Raw genomic sequence first — 26,273 nt, 5'->3', positions numbered from 1 at the left:
TCCCCTCCTCCATTGTGCTGGACAGGCCATGCGGTCAAGCAGGAAGTTAATTCTTATTTGTATTGATTGGTCAAGAGAATGTGCGGGTGGAGCTTAATATGGGAGGAGTTATGTGCCTATATAAGGAGCCTGCACTATTGTCCGGGGCTCAGAACTTGCTGTATTTTGGTGACATTAGTCCCTCTGAGTCCCGATCGGTGATCCAATAAAGAATCTCTTCCTTCCTGAAGAAACCTGTGTCCATCTCTCTGTGCTTGGCTTCCGTCAGTTTCTCCGGTATCATTTGGTGCATTGGCCGGGAAGCTCATCGTTCAACGGTAGCTGAGAGGCAGAGGCGTGAGACGGTCTATCTTTGCCCACGTTCTCTACGGCTGCACCCCTGAACTTCTGCGTGGACCTCCCTTCGTCTCGGCGCCACTGGTCTGTTGTCCAGGAGATCATCGGCCTCTACGTAAGAAGTGCTGGGGTGTCCCCGTCGATGAGTGTGAACTCAGGTTCAGGAACGAGGAGGTAAGACAACTGCTGTTTTAGACGGCAGACCCACTAGGGGTATACCGATTGTGCGGTAGGCCCAAAAGGGGTTTAAATCTGTGTATGGAATCTGTCCCCTCTGTCGGAGGGAAGGAGCGAAGGCGCACCGCTCAATCGAACGCTCTTTAGTAAGACCGTTTGATTTGGTTTGGAGTCAGGCGGGGTCCTGTGTAAATAGCCCTAGCCGGACACCGGTGTCTTGTCTAGACTAGCGTTCTAGGGTGTATATTACGTTCGCTAGGTCGGAGGGACCGGGAGACTAAGCGGCGCCTGTGTAAATTCGGTTCGCTAGATCTCAACCTATCTTGGCTAAGTGGGAAGGCGTGTAAATTTGGAACCCACTAGATTTTTGATAGAGTAAATAGACTAAGAGGGTTCTGTTGTAAATTCCGCCCTCTAGTTCGCTATATGTGGTGCTTGGGCAGTGTGGCTAACCAAAACGGGTGTACATAGTTTTAGGTAGTCCATTCAAGATACTGGCCAATAGTTTAGTTGGGATTGTATATGTGTTAAAGATTGTTAGTAAAGTGTATATCTTGTTAGATAGCGCGAGCTCAGCCATCTAGCGAGAGTGTTAATAGTGTGTTGCTGTATCATAGTGCACGGTACCATAACCCTGTATATTTACTGACACTGTATATAAGTACTAATCATTATCGTCTATTGCATGTTTAACACCATAACCACTAATAATTGTATTGTGACCTTAAATTGTGCTTTGACCTATGCTAACCGTACTGTAACCGCTGTTTGTAAAATACGATGTTACTGGGGTGTGTTATAGACGGGTAATTCATATATAGAGAATTATAGCGTGGGTGACTGTATAGTTTCGCCAAAGGGCATAATATTGATCATTTAGTGACTGGTGTAACAGCTGTGTGTGTACGGGAATTCCCTGAGTGTTTATTGTGTTATTGTGTACGTTTCACTTGGTAACCGTACCACGTGGTGCTGTTGCCGAAGGAAACGGGTGTGACTGTTGAATAGAACGCGTGCATAGTATTCGTTGTCAACGACGTTCCATTGATAAGTATGGGCGCGTCGGAGTCAACATTTTGGATCCCTTAGGTTGTATGGTAAAGCATTTTAAAAAGGGATTTAAAACATGTGATTTTGGGGTTAAAATGTCTCCTGTACGTTTGGTCACTTTGTGCAGTAGGGAGTGGCCTATTTTGGTTGCGGCATGGCCACCACATGGTAGTTTGGATCCAACCCTGATACAGCGTGTACACGTGGCTGTGTCAGGTAGGCCTGAACTTTACGGACAGTTTCCATATATTGATTGTTGGAGACAGGCCGTAAACGACTCGCCAAAATGGATTCAGATATGCCACGAGGAGCAATGTCACCTCATGGTGGCCAGGACTTGTTTGTCCACTAGGACTGTGGTTAGGCCCATTTTGGACATGCCCCCTGAGTCCGAGATCCCTTTGCCGCCCCCTTACTTCCCTACAGGAAGAGGTGACGCGAGTGCAGGAAGTCCTATACCCCTCCCCTCATTGCCCTCATCCACTTCCGCTTCCTCCTCCAGTACAGAATCCACCCCCCCTCGTATTAAACCTCCCCTTCCGGAACCAGAACCAACCCCCGTTAGATCTGAATATCCTGATTTGGCGCCACTTCAAACTTCCGGTCAAGCTTCTTCTAGCTCGGCTGGGAGTATTCTATTTACTAGCTTTTCCCAAAATCAAGCTCCCACGTCCTCATGCCTTATTTCCCCCCGACTGGAACCCATAACTGACGCCCCTTCACGTAGCCCTATACTAACCAGACAACTGACCGGTACCCAACAACTTAAGCATTATCAGATGCCTCTTCGTCTGAATCCTGGGTCAGCCTATCTCGATGCCGCAGGTCAAATGGCACATGCTGACCCAGTCTTCGTATATGTCCCGTTCACGACTACCGATCTCTTGAATTGGAAGACCCACAATTCCTCGTACACTGAGAAACCACAAGCTATGACCGATCTGTTCACCTCGATAGTTCAGACACATAATCCGACATGGGCTGATTGCCAGCAGTTATTAATGACATTGTTTAATAATGAGGAAAGGACAAGGATTAACCAAGCGGCCATTAAAGCGCTAGAGGATAGAGCCCGTGCTTTAAATCAAGCCAATCCGGCAGCATGGGCCGCAACACATTACCCTAATACCGATCCCGATTGGAATGTTAATGGAGCAGATATGGTTCAACTCAAAGCCTATAGAGACGCTATAATTGCTGGCATGAAAGCCGGAGGAAAGAAAGCTATTAATATGTCGAAGACAGTTGAGGTGATTCAGAAAAGTGATGAAGCGCCCAGTGTCTTTTATGACCGATTATTGGAGGCATACCGCTTGTATACCCCCTTTAATCCGGAAGACGCTGATAATTCCCGAATGGTAAACTCCGCCTTTGTCAGCCAAGCTTACGGAGATATTAAGCGCAAGCTACAAAAGTTAGAAGGGTTTGCAGGAATGTCTATCACCCAACTAATGGAGGAAGCAAATAAAGTATACATGAACAGGGAAACAGAGACAAAGAAAGAGGAAGAGCGCAAGATGCGTAAAAAGGCTGATATGCTAGCGGTAGCGATCGCAGGCGTAGATAGACGGGGCCCAGATAGAGGCGATAGTAGATGGAATAGGGAGCATTTGAGTAGGAATCAGTGCGCGTATTGCAAGGAAGAAGGGCATTGGAGAAACGAGTGTCCACAAAGAGAGCAGTACGAGAGAGACCTACCCAGGGCAGGTTACGGAAACTTTAGAGGCAGAGCGAGAGGTAGAGGAGGCCCCGGAGGGAGCAATGGTAATAGAGGGAGTAATGGGAACAGAGGAAGTGTAAGGGAAGATAGGTACTATCCAGCAACGCAAAGGTCCCGCGATAGAGAAGGTAGGGACTTTGTAGGATTGGCTGACACGGTCATGGAGGACTATTGATACCGACCGGGCTCCATCCCCCTTGGTCGAGCGGAGCCTATGGTTGATTTATCAATAGGGGGAAAAAGGAGTGCGTTCATGATCGACACTGGTGCTGAACATTCGGTGGTGACTGACCTAGTTGCTCCTCCATCTGGAAGAACTATTACTGTAATAGGAGCAACTGGAAGAAGTGCTGCAAAACTGGTTCTTAAAAGTCGACTCTGTACATTGGGAGGCCACGTAGTAAAACATCAATTCCTTTATATGCCTGAATGTCCAGTCCAATTGCTGGGACGTGATATGCTATCTAAGTTACAAGCGCAGATTACGTTCCTACCAAATGGAACAACATCCTTAAAGTTTAATGGACCTTCAGGTATTATGACATTATCCGTACCAAAGGAAGAAGAGTGGCGACTTTATACAGCGTTGACTAGCCAAAACCCTAGGAGTGATGAGTCCTTATTCAACATACCAGGAGTTTGGGCAGAGAACAACCCACCAGGACTGGCCCGCAATATTCCACCTATTAAAATCGAACTAAAACTTGGGGTTTATCCAGTAAGCCTAAGACAATATCACATCCCGCAGAAGGCTAAGAAGAACATCCAATCTTATCTGGATAAGTTCATACGGTATGGTATCCTAAAATTCTGTACTTCCCCCTGGAACACCCCATTGCTGCCTGTTCAAAAGCCCGGTACAGATGAGTATCGACCTGTGCAGGACTTGAGAGCAGTCAATGATGCGGTTGTTAGTATACATCCAGTTGTGCCCAATCCATATAACCTGCTTGCTTTAATTCCGGGCGGGGCTACTTACTTTACAGTCCTAGACCTCAAAGATGCCTTCTTTTGCCTCCGAATTGCCGCAGAAAGTCAATGTATCTTCGCTTTCCAATGGGAAAACGCTGTAACGGGCTCAAAACGCCAAATGACCTGGACAAGACTGCCCCAAGGGTTTAAAAATTCACCTACCCTATTTGGTTCAGCTCTAAGTCAAGATTTATTGGATTTCGAGTCCATCCCAGGAGAGTGTGTATTGTTACAATATGTAGATGACTTGTTGATAGCAGCAGTTACAAAGGAAATATGTCAGCAAGCAACGCACGATCTACTACACATTCTCTGGAAGGCAGGATACAAGGTGTCTAGAAAGAAGGCTCAGTTGTGTTTGCCAACTGTCAAATATCTGGGATTCCATATCTCTGAAGGTCAAAGAATTATGGGGCCAGAGAGAAAAGAAGCTGTGTGCCAAATACCGATACCCAAGAATAGAAGACAAGTGCGAGAATTCTTGGGGGCAGCAGGCTTCTGTAGGATATGGATTCCCAGCTACGCGATACTGGCAAAACCTCTGTATGCAGCTATCAAAGGTACAGAGCACGGCCCCTTCTTATGGACTCAAGAACAAGAACAGCAAACGGCATTTGAAGATGTGAAGAAGGCTTTGATGAGTGCCCCAGCATTAGGTCTACCTGATCACACACGACCATTCTACCTGTATGTACATGAGCAAAGAAGAATGGCTGTGGGAGTATTGACACAGTACTTGGGATCATGGCAAAGACCTGTTGCCTACATGTCTAAACAACTGGATGCAGTGGCCAGCGGACTTCCACCTTGTCTAAGAGCCGTAGCTGAAGCCGATAAACTCACTCTGGGTCAAGAACTTTATGTACGAGTCCCACATGCAGTACAGACGTTGTTGGATTACAAAGGAAATCATTGGTTTAGTAACAGCCGTATGACCAAGTATCAAGCAATGTTGTGTGAAAACCCAAGAGTGCATTTAGAGACTGTAAACACCTTAAATCCAGCTACCCTTTTGCCACAACCTACTGAAAGTCAACATGATTGTTTGGAAGTAATGGATGAAGTATTTTCAAGTAGACCAGATCTTCGTGATTTTCCCATCCAGAACCCCGATGTTCAATATTACACCGACGGCAGTAGTTATGTGAAAGAAGGGATCCGCTATGCAGGATATGCAGTAACAACGATAGACAAGGTGATAGAAGCTCGGCCACTGGCAAAAGGAACATCAGCACAAAAGGCAGAATTGATAGCACTGACACGAGCGTTACAATTGGCTGAAGGTTTAAGAGTGAACATCTACACGGACTCCAAGTATGCGTTTTTAACCACTCATGCCCACGGAGCTTTGTATAAAGAAAGAGGACTATTGAATTCAGAAGGCAAGGAAATCAAGTACGCAGCTGAAATCCTACAACTATTGGAAGCAGTGTGGGAGCCGAAAGAAGTCGGTATTATACATTGTCGAGCGCATCTGAGAGGAGATGGTGATGTAACCAAAGGAAATCGGATGGCAGATAGTGCAGCTAAGCGTGCCGCTGAATCGGGAAGACAGGAGTATGTGGGGCATATAGCTGCTCTTGTACCAACTCCACTGTCTCAATGGACTCCAGTTTATACAGAAGAGGAGTGGTTAAAGACTGAACCTGGAAAGTATTTGGAGAACAAATGGTATCAGTTAGAAGATGGAAGAATATTCATTCCAGCATCACTAGCGGTAGAAATTGTCCAAAACTATCACAACGGGACACATTCTGGGAGAGATAGTACAGAAGAATCCCTCAGAAAACATTTCTACATACCAAGATTGTCCAACTTGACTCAGGCCATTGTACGAAGATGTGTAACGTGTGCTAAAAATAATGCAAGGCAAGGACCAGTAAAGCCACCAGGAGTCCAGTTTATGGGGGGACTCCCCATGTCCGATTTACAAATTGACTATACAGTAATGCCTAAATCTGGTGGACATCACTACCTGCTGGTAGTTGTGTGTACCTATTCAGGCTGGGTAAAAGCATGTCCTACTCGTACAAAGCAGGGGAAGTTGTGAGATTCCTGCTACGAGAAATAATACCCCGATATGGACTACCCTGCTCTATAGGATCGGACAATGGTCCAGCTTTTGTTCATCAGTGCCTACAACAACTGACTCATATGCTTGGTATAAAGTGGAGGCTTCATACGGCATATAGACCCCAGAGTTCTGGTAAGGTAGAGAGAATGAATAGAACTATTAAGAATCAGTTGGCTAAAATGTGTCAGGAAACCCAACTTAAGTGGAACGTTCTCTTGCCCATAGCTCTATTGCGAATCCGCAGTACACCTACCAGAAGGATGGGCCTCTCTCCTTTTGAAATCATGTATGGGCGACCACCTCCCGTACTTGGTAACTTAAGGGGGGATTTGAGTCAGTTGGGAGAAGGAATTACCCGGCAGCAGGTTGTAGAGTTGGGTAAGACTATGGAGGAGGTACAGAAATGGGTACAAGATAGATTACCTGTGAATATTTATCCCCCAGTTCATAGTTACCACCCAGGAGACCAAGTGTGGATTAAAGAGTGGAATAATGTACCGTTAGGGCCCAAGTGGAGAGGTCCTTATGTTGTTCTTTTGTCTACCCCTACAGCGATAAAAGTAGCCGAAGTGACTCCGTGGATACATCACTCCAGGGTTAAACCAGCAGCAGTCGATTCTTGGCAAGCTACAGCAGATCCAGAGAATACCTGCAAGATCCGGTTAAAGCGCACGACTCAGTCGGAGTGACGAGGAACCTTGTGGATTACAAATTTTATTGTTTCAGAGATTTGGTAAGTGAGTGAGAAGGCCATAATAAAGCCTGTCCACTCACCAACGAGTGTATAAGCCCGGAAAAGTCCCGAAGGGACCCCTGTGAAGACGAGCAGAACTCCATTCCCTGCAGCCCTTACATCCTGGAAGCTGAGGTGCCTTCGCACGGACAAAGACTGAGGATGACGACGAAAGATGTATTCTTAATAATGTTTTTATATGTGTATTTTTATATTCAGGAAGGTAGAGGTACCGACACTCCTAGCTGTGAGGTATGCATTAAGACTACAAGAACAGGTAACCATATTTCCCAAACCCTAATTTGGCATTCGCAATACGAGTGTAAAGGAGATATAGAATATAGTGTGTGCCAATTAGGAGTAGGAGAACCTAAGTGCTTCAGTCCAGAGTATCAACCTCGTACAATTTGGTTGACTCTCAGGAATGGAGATCCTCAGGGGACCCTAATTAATAAGACGGTATTAGAATCTGTACATTCTTCGGGTGTTCTGCTATTTGATGCGTGTAAGGCGATATCAAGTGGTAGAAAGCCGTGGAATGTATGTGGGGATCTTAGATGGGAGAGGACGTATGGGTCTAACGATAAATATATTTGTCCCAGTAGTAAAAATAAGTATGTGAGCCCTAGATGCCCAAATAGAGATTATAACTTTTGCCCATATTGGTCTTGTGTGGGGTGGGCAACTTGGGGACAGACAGTAGACAAGGACATGATTGTGACTAAGTTGCCTACTAGTCCATATTGTAAGTCTATGGAATGCAATCCAGTCCATATACTTATAAATAACCCCGACAAGTTCTTAGATAAATATGGTAATTTATTTGGGTTTCAAATATATGGGACGGGTTTAGATCCTGGGACAGTATTGTTTATAGGGATAGAGACTGATACGGTATCCTCCCAGACTCATCAAGTATACCATTCCTTTTATGAAGAGATGAGCATAGATAATAAGATCCCCCATAATGCTAAAAACCTGTTTATTGATTTAGCTGAAAGTATTGCCGGTAGTCTTAATGTTACCAACTGCTATGTGTGTGGAGGTACTAACATGGGAGACCAATGGCCTTGGGAAGCAAAGGAGGTAATGTCCGGTTCTGAGGCAGTTGACCAATTAATATCTACACAAGCCGATTATCATATGAGTGTTAGAGGTAAATCTGAGTGGAGATTAAAGACCTCCATCATAGGTTATGTTTGCATAGCGAGGAAAGGAATGATGTATAATACTTCTGTAGGAGAATTAACTTGTCTAGGGCAAAAAGCTTATGATGATGATACGAAGAATACAACTTGGTGGTCGGCTTCAAATGTCTCAGAACCATCTAACCTGTTTGCTAGATACGCCAATTTAAAGGATGTGTGGTTTGATTTATCCATCACATCTAACTGGAGAGCCCCAGCAAATTTGTACTGGATCTGTGGTAAGAAAGCCTATTCGGAGTTGCCACAGGACTGGGAAGGGGCATGTGTGTTGGGTATGCTCAAACCATCCTTCTTCTTGTTACCTATTGAAACAGGTGAGACTTTAGGTGTTAAAGTGTATGATGTGAATCATAGGAAGAAAAGGGGACCCATAGAGATAGGCGCCTGGGAAGATAATGAATGGCCTCCCCAGCGTATTATAGATTACTATGGGCCAGCCACGTGGGCAGAGGACGGTACCTTTGGTTATAGAACCCCAATTTATATGCTCAACCGTATTATAAGATTACAGGCAGTGGTTGAGATCATTACTAACGAGACATCACAAGCGCTCAATCTTCTAGCGAAGCACAATACCAGGATGAGGACAGCAGTATACCAAAATAGATTAGCCTTGGATTACCTTTTGGCAGTAGAGGGAGGTGTATGTGGGAAGTTTAACCTGAGCAATTGCTGTCTTCAAATAGATGACGAAGGGCAAGCAATAGCTGAGCTTACTAGCCATATGGTTAAACTAGCGCATGTGCCTACTCAGGTATGGAAAGGGTATAATCCAAGTAGTTGGTTTGGTAGCTGGTATGAGTGGTTTGGAGGGCTTAAGGCAGTGGTAGGTGGAGTCCTACTAATTTTAATGTTGTGTCTACTCCTGCCGTGTCTTATACCCTTAGTAGTTAGGTCTGTGCAAAGCCTGATAGAAAATATAGCAGAGAGGAAGGCTGCTGCACAGATAATGGCAATTTATAAATATAAGGCTCTAGATCAGGGAGAACCAATGCAGGAAGATGAGTGTTGAAGATTCACATCATAGATAAGTCTGGTCTGGTTCAAGGTAACTTGCGGTGTATGCAAACCAAGGTTAAGTGATGCCTCAAGTAATTGTGAAATATCAAGAGGCATCAAAGGGGGGAATGTGGTGGAATCTCGGTAAAAATAAATTTAGTAGGCCGAGATTACCACGTGGCATGTGTACGTGCATATGCTGACGTATCGATCAGTTGGTTGCACGAGGCAAGATACGATCAGTAGTGTATGGAGCATGTGCAAGAATACAGGATATAGTATTCCCCTCCTCCATTGTGCTGGACAGGCCATGCGGTCAAGCAGGAAGTTAATTCTTATTTGTATTGATTGGTCAAGAGAATGTGCGGGTGGAGCTTAATATGGGAGGAGTTATGTGCCTATATAAGGAGCCTGCACTATTGTCCGGGGCTCAGAACTTGCTGTATTTTGGTGACATTAGTCCCTCTGAGTCCCGATCGGTGATCCAATAAAGAATCTCTTCCTTCCTGAAGAAACCTGTGTCCATCTCTCTGTGCTTGGCTTCCGTCAGTTTCTCCGGTATCACTGACACCCAGACCACTTCATTGAGCTGATGTGATCTGGGTGTCTGTAGTGGTCCTTTAAGTGTGTGTGCATCTGCATGCACTGGCGTACATAACGCGGTTGCAGGGGTCACAGCCATGCAACCCCTGCGACCAGCTGCGCGCCACCATGTGTTGCGGCCCTGGCCCGCGCAGAGTAAGCGTGGGGGGGGCACGGATCAATTTTCGCACCGGGGCCCTATGGGTCATGTGTACTCCACTGTTAGTAGCACAGGCGTAGGGACCGGGGGGATAGGGGGGACAGATAATGCAGAAATCCCCCCCAGGTCCGCCAGCCAAAGGGGAGCACAAAAATCACTTGTCAGACTGACAAGTGATGTTTGCCGTCCCCCTGACAGACTGCATGTGGCTCCATAATGGAACCGCATGCAGTGTACACTCTGCATAGGAGCGCCGGGTGTCACGTGACTACCCGGTGCTCAGTCTGACACCGTGCACCGCTTGAAGAGGTCCCCCTCCCCTGCTCTGTGCGGTAAAATGGCAGGGAGGGGGACAACAGTATGCAAGGAGGAGAGTGGAGCCGGCGTCATTATAAGCTCAGATGCCGGCTCTGAAAAAAAAAGCAGCTGCCTGCCCTGCCACTGCCAGGTATTTAGTATGGAAGGGTTAGAGGGGAGATATAATTTGGGGAGGGGGGTGGGTAGAAAAATGAATGGAAGGGGTTAGAGGCTACTAATAGGAATGGAGGGGGGTGGAAGGGTACTAATAGGGGTAGAAGGGGATCCTAATATGAATGGGGGGGTGGGGGTACTAATATGAATGGAGGGGGTAGGAGGGGGTACAAATATGAATGGAGGGGGTTAGGAGGGGGTATTTAATATGAATGGAGGGGGTACTAATATGAATGAAGGGAGTAAGGGGGCTAATAATATGACTAGAGGGGGTGGAGCTGTGGGGGTTAGTAATATGAATAGGAGGGGGTAGTAATATGAATGGTAGGGGTATGGGGGTTAGTAATATGAATGGAAGGCATATGGGGGTTAGTAATATGAATGGAAGGGGTATGGGGGTTAGTAATATGAATGGAAGGGGTATGGGGAGGTAGTAATATGAACGGTAGGGGTATGGGGGGTAATAATATGGCCGGAAGGGGTATGGGGGGGGGTAATAATATGAATGGAAGGGGTATGGGGGGTAGTAATATGAATGGAAGGGGTATGGGGGGTAGTAATATGAACGGTAGGGGTATGGGGGTTAGTAATATGATTGGAAGGGGTATGGGGGTTAGTAATATGAACATAAGGGGTATGGGGGGTAGTAATATGAACGGTAGGGGTATGGGGGGTAGTAATATGGCCGGAAGGGGTATGGGGGGGTAGTAATATGAATGGAAGGGGTATGGGGGGGTAGTAATATGAACAGAAGGGGTATGGGGGGTAGTAATATGAACGGAAGGGATAGGGTAGTAATATGAATGTAAGGGGTAGAGGGGGTAGTAAGTGTCCCTAAACGGCAGTTAGGAAATGTGGTCACCCTAAGTCAGGGCAGCCATTAACACAGGGCAAAAAGGGCAGCCGCCCCGGGCCCAGTTGCTCCTGGGGGGCCCAAGGCAGCTGCCTCTTGAGCCTCGCTGCCCACAATAATATGCTAAAAAAGGTTCCCTCTCAAATCCTGATCTGATTCAATCCTCCACTATTCGGCATCGCCACATATTAAAGGACTTTGTTTGCTCCTCCCGACCTCCCTTACTCTCTGCGTACGCGCATTCCATGATGTCACGACAACGCTAGGGTGAGCTCCGGTCTCCTACAACTGCAGAGCAGCGCCTCACGCTTTCAGCCCTGAACCCAGATCACTGCTGGTGTCTTCAGTACTGTAAGTACAAGAAGATATATTACTTGTTTTATGGGGGTTAGGAGGCTAGGTGGTTGGAGGGGAGACAATTAGGGATGGGTGGATAAAGGGGTTAACCAGGGATATCATACTGATTACATGGAATGCTCCCATCCAGCCAGGGATATCATTAGTACAGTACTATCTGCACATTGTTTACAAAAAAAAAAATGAGACATTTTTATTTCATACATTTGTGATGATTCTTTTTTTCCCTCTATATTCAAGTGACACTATAGTCACCAGAACCACGGCTAAACGTAGTAGTTTTGGTGTTTATTGCATGTCTCTGCAGACTTTTTAATGTAAGCGCACTGCCTTTTCAGAAAAAAGCCGAGGAATATCTTATCAGGCGGCCACTAAAGGTGCTTCCTAGTCCAGTGTTGCACAATGTGCAGCACTAGCATTCACGCTGAACACTCCTCATAGAAATGCATTGATTCAACGCATCTCTGTGAGGAGATGCTGATTGGTGCAGTGCTTTACCACGCATTGGGTTGGCTGATATATATTCAAACACTGTACATTCCTGTGCATTGTATTGATGAGGTGATCTGTAATACGCTCACAAACTGCACGTTCCTGTGAGTTATTTTGCTGTAGAGCTTGTGATACACTCACACACTGCACTTTCCCATGCATTTTATTGCTGAGGTGTTCTGTGATGTACTTGCACCTCACACATTACTGTCAGTTGTATAGCTGTGGAGCTATGCGATACACTGATATGCTTCACATTATATTATTTCACACACACACACACTGAAATGTAACATTATTATTATTATTATTTTATTATTTACATAGCGCCATCAAATTCTGTAGCGCTGTACAATGGGATAAACAACTCCCAGTTTACTGAATAAGAATGCTATCCCCCCCAGATCTGTGGGGGTTCCTACGTCCATGGTTAGTAGTAGCCCTTCTCTGAACTTTCTCCAAAGTATCAATATCCTTCTGGAGATATGGTCACCTTTTGTTCTTGCTGTTCAACCATCCAATTCCAAATGACCTTCCCTAAATTAAGCCAAGCCAAACAGTCATATAAACTAAATTCTGCGGCCACAATTGTTTTTTCTGACAGAGTTTCAGAACAATTTTTCTTCCTGCATAAGTATAATGTTTGCATGTTTTGATTTTGAATGTGTTTGTGTTACAAATGGTTCATCTAAAATTATTAAATGTTAGAGGAGTAAAATGTATTATTATGACAAAGAATGGTCCGCATTTTTCTGGTGAAAAGATCTACAATTGGATTATGTAGGTATTAGGAGGGGAATATGTAATTTAATATTATATCTTATTATATGAATGTTAAAAACTTCAGACAGGTTTACTTAACTCAACAATAAAGAAGTATCTGTGTGAAGCCTTATGATATTATAGGAGAAGGCATTGCACCTAGCCAAGACTTCCCTTGGTCTCAAAGGAAGTCGTTTTCTTTTCTTCGGTGTTAGTGGCTATGATATGGATAGATATAAGGCACAAAATCTCAAAATGACATATGAGATAGGTGTTTGCACATAATATAGAACTATTAAACTATGAATTTGATGTGAAAGTGTGATGACTGTATTAATCTGACTATAGTATAGTCTGACTTTTTATGTAATTTCTCTAATTTAATTAAATGTTATCCTTACATTTTATATTAAGGGCATTTTTGTTTTATTATTATTTTCACACGGAGGTTTATTATTTTATGGAGATGAATGAAGTATAGAACTATATACAGTTGATCAATACAAGCTTAGTTTATGCTAATGCCATTAATGTTTACTATCTATTTAATAAAGATTCCTGACAAGTGAATTTTTACTGCTCTATTAAATTCGTCATAAAAATTCTATAGAAATCATAAATTACACTATGCTGTCGAAGGGTAGTGTCATCCTTTAGAAGATGAATTCAATATCTGAGAACTGCAATAATCCACAGGCAATGCTAATGTCTCTCAGTTCTTCATTAAAGCTGAGTTTTCTGTAATTCAGTGAGAAAAGATTACTTTGTTAAATATTTTATGTTTGATGGATCTAAATGTTTGTTAACACTACATTGAATGTACCTGCTTATTTTTGTGCAAATACTATACATTTATTCTACAAAAATACCCAGCATCAGAGATATATTTTCTATATGTTTTTGATCATCAACATTGATGGCTAATTTATTGCAAGAGAAGAGCAATGTTTTCTTTGCTTTCGCTCATTCACAATCAGCTGTTGTTTGACAACTCTTCAGTTGCTTGAACTTCTGATGTTTTTCATTTTTAATGGACCAACAAGAGAGTTCTTCATAGATAATATATATATAACATTTGAAATATACAGGACAGTTCTTGCAAAACTGCGTTATAAAGAGAAATGCATAGTCAAGCTGAATAAAACTAAATGCTTTAGGCAGGTTAACTTTTCAAAGTGTTTCTGGACTTGCATATGGATTTTATTGACAGGGAAATGATGAAATGTATTAGCACACAGAATAGGTAAGAAGGTAAATAACTTTTTTTCTGAAAATCATGTTCATAAAACAGTAATTCTTTATTACAAACAAAAATAACATTTGCTTATATAATGCCAAGAACGTTATCGTGTCTCAGAAGGATTCCATAATTTGTCAAGCTTACCATAACACTATGGGGTCGGTTTATTAAGGCCTGACACTGTTGTTCTCTAGCAATAGAGCAAATGTATGCCAAAATGATTATTTACTAGATAGACTATGTCAGTTGTAATGTCATAAAAAAAAAAATATATATTTCATGTGGAGTGAAACAGTACCCAGTGAATCAATTGATTAGATATAGTGACACTATTTTATGATTTCTAGATAACTGATTATGGTTTTCCAAGCAAAAAAAAAAGCATATTTTTGGTGTAAATGCTATGTCGAGTGGAGTCAGACATTCTGCACCACTATATATAATAAGCCAAGCTACTTGGTATAACTTACAAACTAATATTACATAAAACAAATCTGTGCAATGAAAACGTTTTATATAGATACAGTGTATCGAGTTGCTATTACAAATCAAGCTGCTACCACACTGAATGTGTAATTCTCCCCAAACACACAAATCCGTGAAATACAAAGTTTAAAACAGTGGAGCGCTTATATATTAGCCCAGTGTTATATTGTGCACCAAAATGTAATATTATAGCACTTAGCTGGGATTTTTTCGATTTTTGTATTGGTATCCTCTGTACCTTTAAAACATAAAATTGCATATAGTGTAATATTGTTATTTTTATGTGGGGACAGGAAAGAAAAATAGGAAAAACATATTCCAGAGCTAATATAACCTAGCTCTGGTGTGGACTGCTTTTAGGTCCGTTGTTGGGCGACCTCAGCCTCTTTTATTCCAGTGCTGGTGTAGGTCACCTCTCTATAGACTTTTTAATAGATTTGGTATTTGTATTTTTATATCTTTATTTTGCTTTGGATAATAAAATAATACTTTTTTACCTAAATTGAGTCTCCGGCATCTATACAGATGGGTGTGTTGTCCCAAACTACACTAAGCTGATTTACTGAGCCAGGATACAGGCTCTACACTTGTGAGTATATCTCCACTTATAATATAATTGCAACCTATGTCTAGTGGACTTTCACTATATATTGTTTTCCATTGAGAGGTAACGTTGGACCTACACCAGCACTGGAATAAAAAGAGGGGGAGGTTGCCCAACAACGGACCTAAAAGCAGTCCACACCAGAGCTAGGTTATATTAGCTCTGGAATATGTGAGTTTTTCCTATTTTTCTTCCCTGTGCTCACATAAAAATAACAATATTACACTATATGCAATTTTATGTTTTAAAGGTACAGAGGATACCAATACAAAAATCTAAAAAAATCCCAGCTAAGTGCTATAATATTACATTTTGGTGCCCAATATAACACTGGGCTAATATATAAAGGTTTTCTAACAATATTTAATCATTTTGAATCAAGGACCAAGAAAGAAGATAGATTTAGTCTAAGGCAAAGGAAAGGGTTCTTTACTGTAGGAACAATAAAATGTGGAGGCGGTTTTATTAGAGTCTGTACTGATTTAAACAGCAACAGGATGAAGTTTTGCAAAAAAAAAAGTGATATTCAGGGATTTAATTTTTAACATGTGACGTAACAGCCTCTTAATTCAATGAGAGATCTGACTGCCATTCTGGCACAAAAAGAATTTTAAACTGGGCCTTTGCCTTCTTTTGGATTAACATCAAAAGCAGACGTGAGAAAGGCTGAACTTGACGGACTGACACATTTTTCAGCCTATATGACAATGTTACTATGTAACCAACCAGTCTCACACTAGGAGTAAGTAAACTATTTTTAAGAAGGATATGTCTGATAATCTGTTCATAAACAGGACTATACATAGGACACAAGGTCACGCATTCAGACTGGAAGAAAGAAGATTCAGTCGAATGCAAAGGACAGGTTTTTTTTTATTTATTATTTTTACAATAAGGGTGTATAATTCTCTGCCTGAAGAGGTGGTTTTATCTAGGGCCTTCTTTAACCCCTTAAGGACACATGACATGTGTGACATGTCATGATTCCCTTTTATTCCAGAAGTTTGGTCCTTAAGGGGTTAAAGGGGGGGAAAATGGGCAGCTGCCCCGGGCCCAGTTACTCCTAGGGGGGCCCAATGTAGCTGCCCCGTGGAACCCCTGCCGGCATCCAAACCCTGTGAACTGCAGTACCTGATGTAACCAACGGCCCTCAGCCCTTTAACCCCTTAAGGACACATGACATGTCTGACATGTCATGATTCCATTTTATTGCAGAGGTTTGGTCCTTAAGGGGTTAAGAGAGCTCCAGCCTGGGCCCCTTTCATGTTGCTGCTGGGAGGAAGTGAGGTGAGATCACTTCCTCCCAAGTAACAGAGTGGCGCAGGGGAGGTGGAGGAGGCATAAACAGGAGGAGGAAAGGGACTGAGGAAGTCAGACTCCCATCAGACTTAGCCATCCAGCTCCTACTGGACAACAGGGAAGCCACCCCCTGTACCAAAAAGGTAAGGAGACAAGAGGGTGGTTAAAATATGATGAAAAATGATACATGTGTGTGTACCTGGGTCTGAGTCAGTGCATCTGGCTATATGTGTGTGTTTATCTGACTGTGTGTGTATGTGTTTGTGTGTGTATCTGGCTGTTTGTATGTCAATATGTGTATCTGGCTGTGTGTATGTCAGTGTGTGTATCTGGTTGTGTGTGTGTCTCTGGCTATATGTGTGTGTGTGTACCTGGATGTGTGGGTGTATCTGGCTGTGTATCTAGCTGTGTGTGTATCTGTCTGTGTTTGTATCAGTGTGTGTGTCTGTGTATCTATATGACTGTATACCTGTGTATGTGTACTTGTGTGTCAAAGTGTCTGTGTGTGTGTGTGTTTCTGAGTGTTATATGTGACCCTGTAATGTCCCAAAACCCTATAAAACCTGTACACAGGGGTTACTGTTTTACACATGGGACAAATATGTGTATTTTATAGCAGTAAAAGCAATTGTTATTCACAGTTAAAATGTCATGTAGAACTAAAAAAACAACAACATTTCTTATTATTTCCCATTTTTTTTATATTTTATTCATATTAAATTATGTTTAATAGCTAAATATTTGATGTTAAATGAAAGCCCTGTTTCCCCTGCATAAAATGGTATATAATAAATGTGGGTACACTTAATATGAAAGAGGTGAATTATGGTTGAACAGACATAGAATCAACTTCCAGGTTTTGTTTATGTTTTGTTTTGATCACAACGTGTACATTTGACTCAGTCCTTATCCACTTCATGACAAAGTCAATAGTGCACGTTCTGATCAAAACAAAATGTAAACAAAAACTGGAATTTGCGCTATTTGTCTGTTCAAACGTAATTCACCTCTTTCATATTAAGTGCACCCACACTTATTATATATCATTTTGTTCAGGAGAAACAGGGCTTTCATTTCTCATGAACTATTCATATATGAAACATAATTTATTATGAATAAAATTTTAAAAAATGAGAAATTAAGGTTTTGTAAAAATTTTTTAGTTTAGTTCCACCTGACATTTTAGCTGTAAATGTCATAATACTGTTAGCTTTTACAGCGATAAAATGCACATAATGCACATATTTGTATTCCGCAAAGTCTCACGAGTACAACAGTACTATATAGTAGTCTTTTTAGTAGCCACTTAGTCATAAACACTGACCAAAGTTAGCATTCATATTTGTTTTTGTGTGAAAAGGGCATAAAAATAATATTTGGCCAGTGTTTGTGACTAAGTGGCTACTAATAATGACTGGACATACCCCATTTGCAATACCTTGGGTTGTCTACTTTTGTAAATGTTATGCCATCAGGGGGGTAATTCTCATTCCTTGGCTACCATACAGTCTCAAAGGCAACATTACCAAACTGTAATACATTTTTTCATCTTGAAACACTAATATTTGTGTTCAGCGAAGTCTCCCGAGTAAATCAGTACCCTCCATGTACAGGTTTTATGGTGTCTTACAGGGTTAAATATAGTGCTTGCGAAATTAATTCTCTGCGCTTTCTGCCTGGGATGTCAGGCACGTCAATCAAATTTTTATAAATAAAATCAAATAATTATGTTAAAAGATTACTTAAATATACATGTAGAATTTTAATATATATACATATATGTATTTAAATTCTACATGTATACTTATATAATTATTTATGTAATTATATATATTTGCAGTTATTTGTATTTTATATATAGATAGAATGACATTCTATATATATCTATCTAAGTGTATTTTGTTTTATATATATATATATGTTAAGGCAGAGCCTGTAGTTGTGGGAGGGGTTAACCAGCCTATTTATACTCAGACCTACCCCTAATCAGGGCCGAGATCGACCCAGACTCCACTGTGTCCACTTCCGGTTCTGGTCCAGCAGCATCCGGTCCAGCAAGCATCAAGTCCAGCAGCTACTCCTATTACACCCAGCATACCATCCCGACGAACAGACGGCCCCCTCCCCACTGGCAGTCAGCCATCCGCAGGCAGGTCCGGCACCCGGTCCACGGGTAAATCCGGGCAGCTACTGGGCTTCCGTCAGCTCCTTGTCGCCGGCATTCCCACGCCGCGGTTACTTCCGGTCACGTGAGTACACGGCTCGCTTCTACTTCCGGGTCGCTCCGTAAAACGCCGGACACACAGTTAGGGGGAGCGGAGGGGCTGGCAAAACCACTCAATCACCAGAGCCAGCCCTTTCTTTCGCACAATCCGCCTGTCAGGGGAACGGAGGGGATGGCTAGCACACGCAAACGTCAAAAGCCACCCCCCCACCCGATTATACCGCACAACCCACAAGTCAGGGGAGTGGGGGGGCCAGCAAGCACACACTCACAAGTGCCGAACGCCGAAACCTCTCCCCCCAAAAAAAGTTCTGCTCAAACCCATCAGTAACAGCCAAAGCCAGGAAATAAATAAATAAATAACGAATAGTATTCGACCACAAACATATACTCTAGTTAAAAGGAAGGCAGGGAGGGAGCCAGAGGGGGAGTTGGAATTGTATTTAAAGGGACACACACAAATTAAAAAAATAAATAAAAAAAAATTGGTTTTAAAAACCAATTCCCATACTTGTATTTTAGGCAAACCCTAACAAAGGATATCAAATCATTTCGTACCGCACCAATACATAGGTAAGTAAAAGAAGAATCCTGTCAATGCAAGATCAATATCACACGCACATATTCACTCTAATTAATTAATTAATTAGGCTCTCCAGAACAACGCATAAATCCGCAAACTGCAACTCGTACCCACCGGACAAGTTACGCGCAGGTAATACATTCCCACACGGCACTATTACGTACGTCAAATAATAAAAAAATAAATAAATAAACTTATTACATAGATTTTAACTGTCCCTCTTAATAGGTCTCTAAGCCATCTCAGGCAACCACGTGTTATAACAGTCTGGAAACATTAACACCATCCAGTAATTCAAGGCTTGTGCGCAACTCGCTAAACCACAAGTAAGTATCCGGTTTCTTTTTCCCATCTTTCCCCCCCCCCCCCCCCCCATTTAGTAAGCACCCTGTCAGACACGCACCTGACAGAACAACAGCTTAAAAAAGGCCACACAACGGGCGTTCAATCACGTTCCCTAATCACGTCCATATTCAGTGGTTAAATCCATCACTCACCACCGAGGCACGACACCTCCACTTAGTTTCATACTTCACCCCAGGCCGCACGTCCTCATGCTCATACGATCTCATAAACTAAGTTCACTTCGCCCAACGACACCACGGGCAAACTCACCATAGACACGTGCGCACGCCCCAATCACTCCTTCACTTCAAGGAAATTCACTCCCACCAAAAAAGTTACAATTTTCTAATAATATTCATCCCCCAAGCAAATCAATATCCCCTAACAATTATGTACTTATTCACGTTATAATATGTCACGCGCTTCTGACATAGCCGAGAATATCTCCCTACCCAGCACCCCAGCCAGAATCTCCAGCCCAACTAGACCAAGTACCCCAGTGGATAATGTGGAGACTGCTAGTCCAGCGTCCCTACGCTCCTGGACCATACCCAAGATCGCAGCAGAACTCAGGAGACGAGGCATACCATACCCGGCCACGGCCCGCAAAGCGGAACTATACCGCCTCCTGAACGCTAACCCTGACACTACGCGACCAGGCACCAGCACGCAGGCCATCGACGGAAGCACACCTGGACTTCAGGCCACAATGTCCGCTCTTCTCTCTTCAGTCAACCTCATCAATGAGAGACTGGAGAAACTTGAAAATCAAGTGGCCATTATCACCCCAGCTGCTATCCCCTCCGCACTACCACAGACTTTGCCTAACCCGGGTAACAGCTCAAACCCCAACCCAGCACCTACACCTACACACATAATCACGCCTGCCCACTTAGTGCCCCAGGCTATTAAGAAAGATATCTTAGAAGGTAAAGATGTCAACCTGGTATCACTCCTCATAGCATCCCAAGACCTGGTAGAAAACAAGGCGTATTGCTATGGGGAGGTATCGGTCGTGCTCAAAGCTAGGGACCCCAGACTTAACAAAAAACTGGCCATCCCTGATTTCGTGATAGCATTTGGCTTATACAGGGACGTCATCTGTTCAGTCTTCCCTCAGCGTAGAGAGGAGCTGGATCTTTACCTCACAAATTGGTGGACCTAGGCAACAAGTACGGAGGCTATTCATTCTATGTTTATCATAGGTCATTCTCGGCGAAGGTGACGGCAGCACTGATTCAGTTTAACATACGCTCAGACTGGAGCCAACTGGACACGGAAATGTTCTGCCGCCACTTCGCCGGCCTCAAGCCTCCGTCTTGTGCCATTTGCACTTCAACTGCACACTCCACCAATTTGTGCCCCTCCGAACAGAGCCAACCCTCCACCAGCCACGCAGAACCCACACCCAAGTCAGACAGGGTGATCAAGGACAAATTAGGCAGACCCATTGTCTTCCTCGGCAAAGCACAGATATGCAATAACTTCAATGCGGGAGGCTGTAGCTTCAGCGCTTGTCGTTTATTGCATGTCTGTTCCCTTTGCTTTAGGGCACACGCAAAGACCATGTGCCCTTATAGGCTTTTCCCTAGACAATGACTCACAGAAATTAATGTTAGCAACCTCACCTATTATCTCTCCATCCACCCCTCCGCTCACTTGGTCGAGTTCCTCACCACAGGGTTCACGGTAGGTTTCCACACGGGCCTAGTGGCAACCCCAGGGGGCACCCTAGAATGCACCTGCAATCAGCTACACTAGACCCTGTCACCACCGACACTCTGCTCACAGCAGAAATTAACAACAGGTTCATGAGAGGCCCATTCACACAACCACCATACGCTAGTTTCAGAACTAACCCAATTGGCATTGCAACTGGAAAATTTAATAATAAAAAACATATGATCATTAAAGGGACTCTATAGCCAACATATAAAAGCAAGAAAGACAGGTCGCCCAGCCTTCCTTCTTGCTTTTATATGTACTTTCAGCAAAAAAAAATATTTTCGAGGCTTTTTTATATTAAAAACTTACCTCCGTTCCAGCGCCGAGCTCCCAGCCATGCCGCGCCCCCTTTTTCGTCAAAATGACGAAATCGCGGGGCCCAATAGGACGCTTCTCTGAGAGAAGCGTCATCGCGATGTGGTGTGCATGCGCGGCTTCGCGCTGCACCAATCGCGTTCTTCATAGAGCGGCATTGACAGCCGCCCCATGAAGACACTCAGCGCTTTACCGTGCATGTGCGCGGAATGCGCGTTCGCGAGCTGAGCTGTCTGACTGACAGCTCAGCTCACTTTCTATACCCGCCCCCCTCCTACTCCAAACTTTGCATGCAAACACTATATATAGAGATTTCTCTATATACAGGGAGTGCAGAATTATTAGGCAAATTAGTATTTTGACCACATCATCCTCTTTATGCATGTTGTCTTACTCCAAGCTGTATAGGCTCGAAAGCCTACTACCAATTAAGCATATTAGGTGATGTGCATCTCTGTAATGAGAAGGGGTGTGGTCTAATGACATCAACACCCTATATCAGGTGTGCATAATTATTAGGCAACTTCCTTTCCTTTGGCAAAATGGGTCAAAAGAAGGACTTGACAGGCTCAGAAAAGTCAAAAATAGTGAGATATCTTGCAGAGGGATGCAGCACTCTTAAAATTGCAAAGCTTCTGAAGCGTGATCATCGAACAATCAAGCGTTTCATTCAAAATAGTCAACACGGTCGCAAGAAGCGTGTGGAAAAACCAAGGTGCAAAATAACCGCCCATGAACTGAGAAAAGTCAAGCGTGCAGATGCCAAGATGCCACTTGCCACCAGTTTGGCCATATTTCAGAGCTGCAACATCACTGGAGTGCCCAAAAGCACAAGGTGTGCAATACTCAGAGACATGGCCAAGGTAAGAAAGGCTGAAAGACGACCACCACTGAACAAGACACACAAGCTGAAACGTCAAGACTGGGCCAAGAAATATCTCAAGACTGATTTTTCTAAGGTTTTATGGACTGATGAAATGAGAGTGAGTCTTGATGGGCCAGATGGATGGGCCCGTGGCTGTATTGGTAAAGGGCAGAGAGCTCCAGTCCGACTCAGACGCCAGCAAGGTGGAGGTGGAGTACTGGTTTAGGCTGGTATCATCAAAGATGAGCTTGTGGGGCCTTTTCGGGTTGAGGATGGAGTCAAGCTCAACTCCCAGTCCTACTGCCAGTTTCTGGAAGACACCTTCTTCAAGCAGTGGTACAGGAAGAAGTCTGCATCCTTCAAGAAAAACATGATTTTCATGCAGGACAATGCTCCATCACACGCGTCCAAGTACTCCACAGCGTGGCTGGCAAGAAAGGGTATAAAAGAAGAAAATCTAATGACATGGCCTCCTTGTTCACCTGATCTGAACCCCATTGAGAACCTGTGGTCCATCATCATATGTGAGATTTACAAGGAGGGAAAACAGTACACCTCTCTGAACAGTGTCTGGGAGGCTGTGGTTGCTTCTGCACGCAATGTTGATGGTGAACAGATCAAAACACTGACAGAATCCATGGATGGCAGGCTTTTGAGTGTCCTTGCAAGGAAAGGTGGCTATATTGGTCACTGATTTGTTTTTGTTTTGTTTTTGAATGTCAGAAATGTATATTTGTGAATGTTGAGATGTTATATTGGTTTCACTGGTAAAAATAAATAATTGAAATGGGTATATATTTGTTTTTTGTTAAGTTGCCTAATAATTATGCACAGTAATAGTCACCTGCACACACAGATATCCCCCTAAAATAGCTAAAACTAAAAACAAACTAAAAACTACTTCCAAAAATATTCAGCTTTGATATAAATTTTTTGGGTTCATTGAGAACATGGTTGTTGTTCAATAATAAAATTAATCCTCAAAAATACAACTTGCCTAATAATTCTGCACTCCCTGTATAGTGTTTGCATACACACACACACACACACACATACACACACATTAACAATAAGGGGGGGACCTACTGCCCCCCCCCCCCGGCCCCCACCCCTGAGCGGTGGGTGGAGGCCCTAAAATTAAAAATAAGTAGAGGACCTACTGTCCCCCCGGCCCCCACCACTGAGCGGTGGGTGGGGGCCCTAAAATTAAAAATAAGGTGGGACCTACTGTCCCCCCCCGGCCCCCACCCCTGAGCTGTGGGTGGGGGCCCTAAAATTAAATATAAGGGGGGACCTACTGTCCTCCCCGGCTCCCACTCCTGTGCGGCGGGTGGGGGCCCTAAAAATAAAAATAGGGGGGACCTACTTTCCCCCCCGGGCCCCACCCCTGAGCGGTGGGTGGGGGCCCTAAAATTAAAAATAAGGGGGAGACCTACTGTCCCCCCCGGCCCCCACCCCTGAGCGGTGGGTGGGGGCCCTAAAAATAACAATAGGGGGGGACCTACTGTCCCCCCCAGCCTTCACCCCTGAGCGGTGGGTGGGGGCCCTAAATACAAAGGGGGGGACCCTAGCACTACCCAGCCTCAATAAGTAAACCAGTAACCAACCCAGGGGCGGGCTGGGCCGGGGGGCAGGGAGGCAATTGCCCCCCAGGCCGCCCCAAACCATTTTAAGACCGGCCGCTGCAGGGCCGGCCCTTTAAATGCTGCAGCCGCCTGAGCGCTCTGTTAAGAGCCTCAGGCGGCTGCAGCACATCTTCTCCCCTCCCCTGTAGCGTGGCCGAGCTGCTCTCCGGTCCGCGGTGGCCGGCCGGAGTGATAGGAAGGTGCACACTCAGTGTGCACTTCCTGTCAGTCCGTCCGGTTACAGGAAACAGAAACTCCTGTTCCGATCGGAACAGGAGTTTCTGTTTCCTGTACCCGGCCGGACTGACAGGAAGGTGCACACTGAGTGTGCACCTTCCTATCACTTCGGCCGGCCACGGCGGCCCGGAGAGGAGCTCGGCCACGCTACAGGGGAGGGGAGGTGAGGGGGGGGGGATTAAGAAGTAGGGGGAGGGGAGGGGTGGGGGATTAAGAAGGAGGGGGAGGGGTGGGGAATTAAGAAGAAGGAGGGAGGATGGGGGATTAATAAGAAGAGGGGGGAATTAAGAAGAAGGGGGAGGGGTGGTGGATTAAGAAGAAGAGGGGGGAATTAAGAAGAAGGGGGAGGGGTGGGGAATTAAGAAGAAGGAGGGAGGGTGGGGGATTAATAAGAAGAGGGGGGAATTAAGAAGAAGGGGGAGGGGTGGGGAATTAAGAAGAAGGAGGGAGGGTGGGGGATTAATAAGAAGAGGGGGGAATTAAGAAGAAGGGGGAGGGGTGGGGGATTAAGAAGAAGAGGGGGGAATTAAGAAGAAGGGGGAGGGATTAAGAAGAAGGGGGAGGGTGGGGAATTAAGAAGAAGGGGGAGGGGTGGGGAATTAAGAAGAAGAGGGGGGAATTAAGAAGAAGGGGGAGGGATTAAGAAGGGTGGAGGGTGGGGAATTAAGAAGAAGGAGGGAGGGTGGGGGATTAAGAAGAAGGGGGAGGCATTAAGAAGAAGGGGGAGGGGTGGGGGATTAAGAAGAAGGGGGATTAAGAAGAAGGGGGAGGGTGGGGGATTAATAAGAAGAGGGGGGAATTAAGAAGAAGGGGGGAGAGGTGGGGGATTAAGAAGGGGGAGGGTGGAGGATTAAGAAGAAGGGGTGAATTAAGAAGAAGGGGGAGGGGGGAGATTAAGAAGAAGAGGGGTGATTAAGAAGGAGGGGTGGGTGGGATTAAGAAGAAGGAGGGGTGGGGGAATTAAGAAGAACAGTGTGGGAGGGGTGGGGGGATTAAGAAGAACAGGGGGTGGGGGATCAAGAAGAACGAGGGTGATTAAGAAGAACGGGGGGGGGTGATTAAGAAGAACAGGGAGGGGTGATTAAGAAGAACAGGGGGGGTGGGGGATTAAGAAGAACGGGGGGGTGGGGGGATTAAGAAGAACAGTGGGAGTGGGGAGATTAAGAAGAAGAACAGGGGGTGGGGGATTAAGAAGAACAGGGGGTGGGGGAGATTAAGAAGAACAGGGGGGAATTAAGAAGAACGGGGGGATTAAGAAGAACGGGGGGGAGTAAGAAGAACACAGGGGGTAAGAAGAACACAGAGAGGAGGGGGGAGAGTAAGAAGAACACAGGGAGGGTGGGGGAGTGATAAGAACACAGGGAGGGTGGGGGAGTAGGAGGGAACACAGGGAGGTTGGGGGAGTGAGAAGAACACAGGGAGGGTGGGGGGAGTGAGTAGAAAACTGGGGGGGGAGGTGAGGAGAACCGGAGGGGAGTGAGGAGAACGGAAGGGGAGTCAGGAGAACACATGGAGGGGGGGGAGTGAGAAGAACACAGGGAGGGAGGAGGTGAAAAGAACACCGGAGGTTTGGGGGGGGGATGAGAAGAGCACAGGGAGGGTGGGTGGGTGTGAGAAGTGACTGCTAGGGGCAGGGGAGAGCTCTATAGGACAGGGGGCAGGACAGGGAGCTCTTTCACACTACGCACACACACACACACACACAATGCATCCCTATACATACACAGAAACACACAATGCATCCCTACACACACAGAAACACAACATGCTTCCCTTACA

Source organism: Pelobates fuscus, chromosome 6 (genome assembly GCF_036172605.1).
Source record: "Pelobates fuscus isolate aPelFus1 chromosome 6, aPelFus1.pri, whole genome shotgun sequence".
Classification (NCBI taxonomy): domain Eukaryota; kingdom Metazoa; phylum Chordata; class Amphibia; order Anura; family Pelobatidae; genus Pelobates; species Pelobates fuscus.
Note: the sequence above shows the minus strand (reverse complement) of the source record.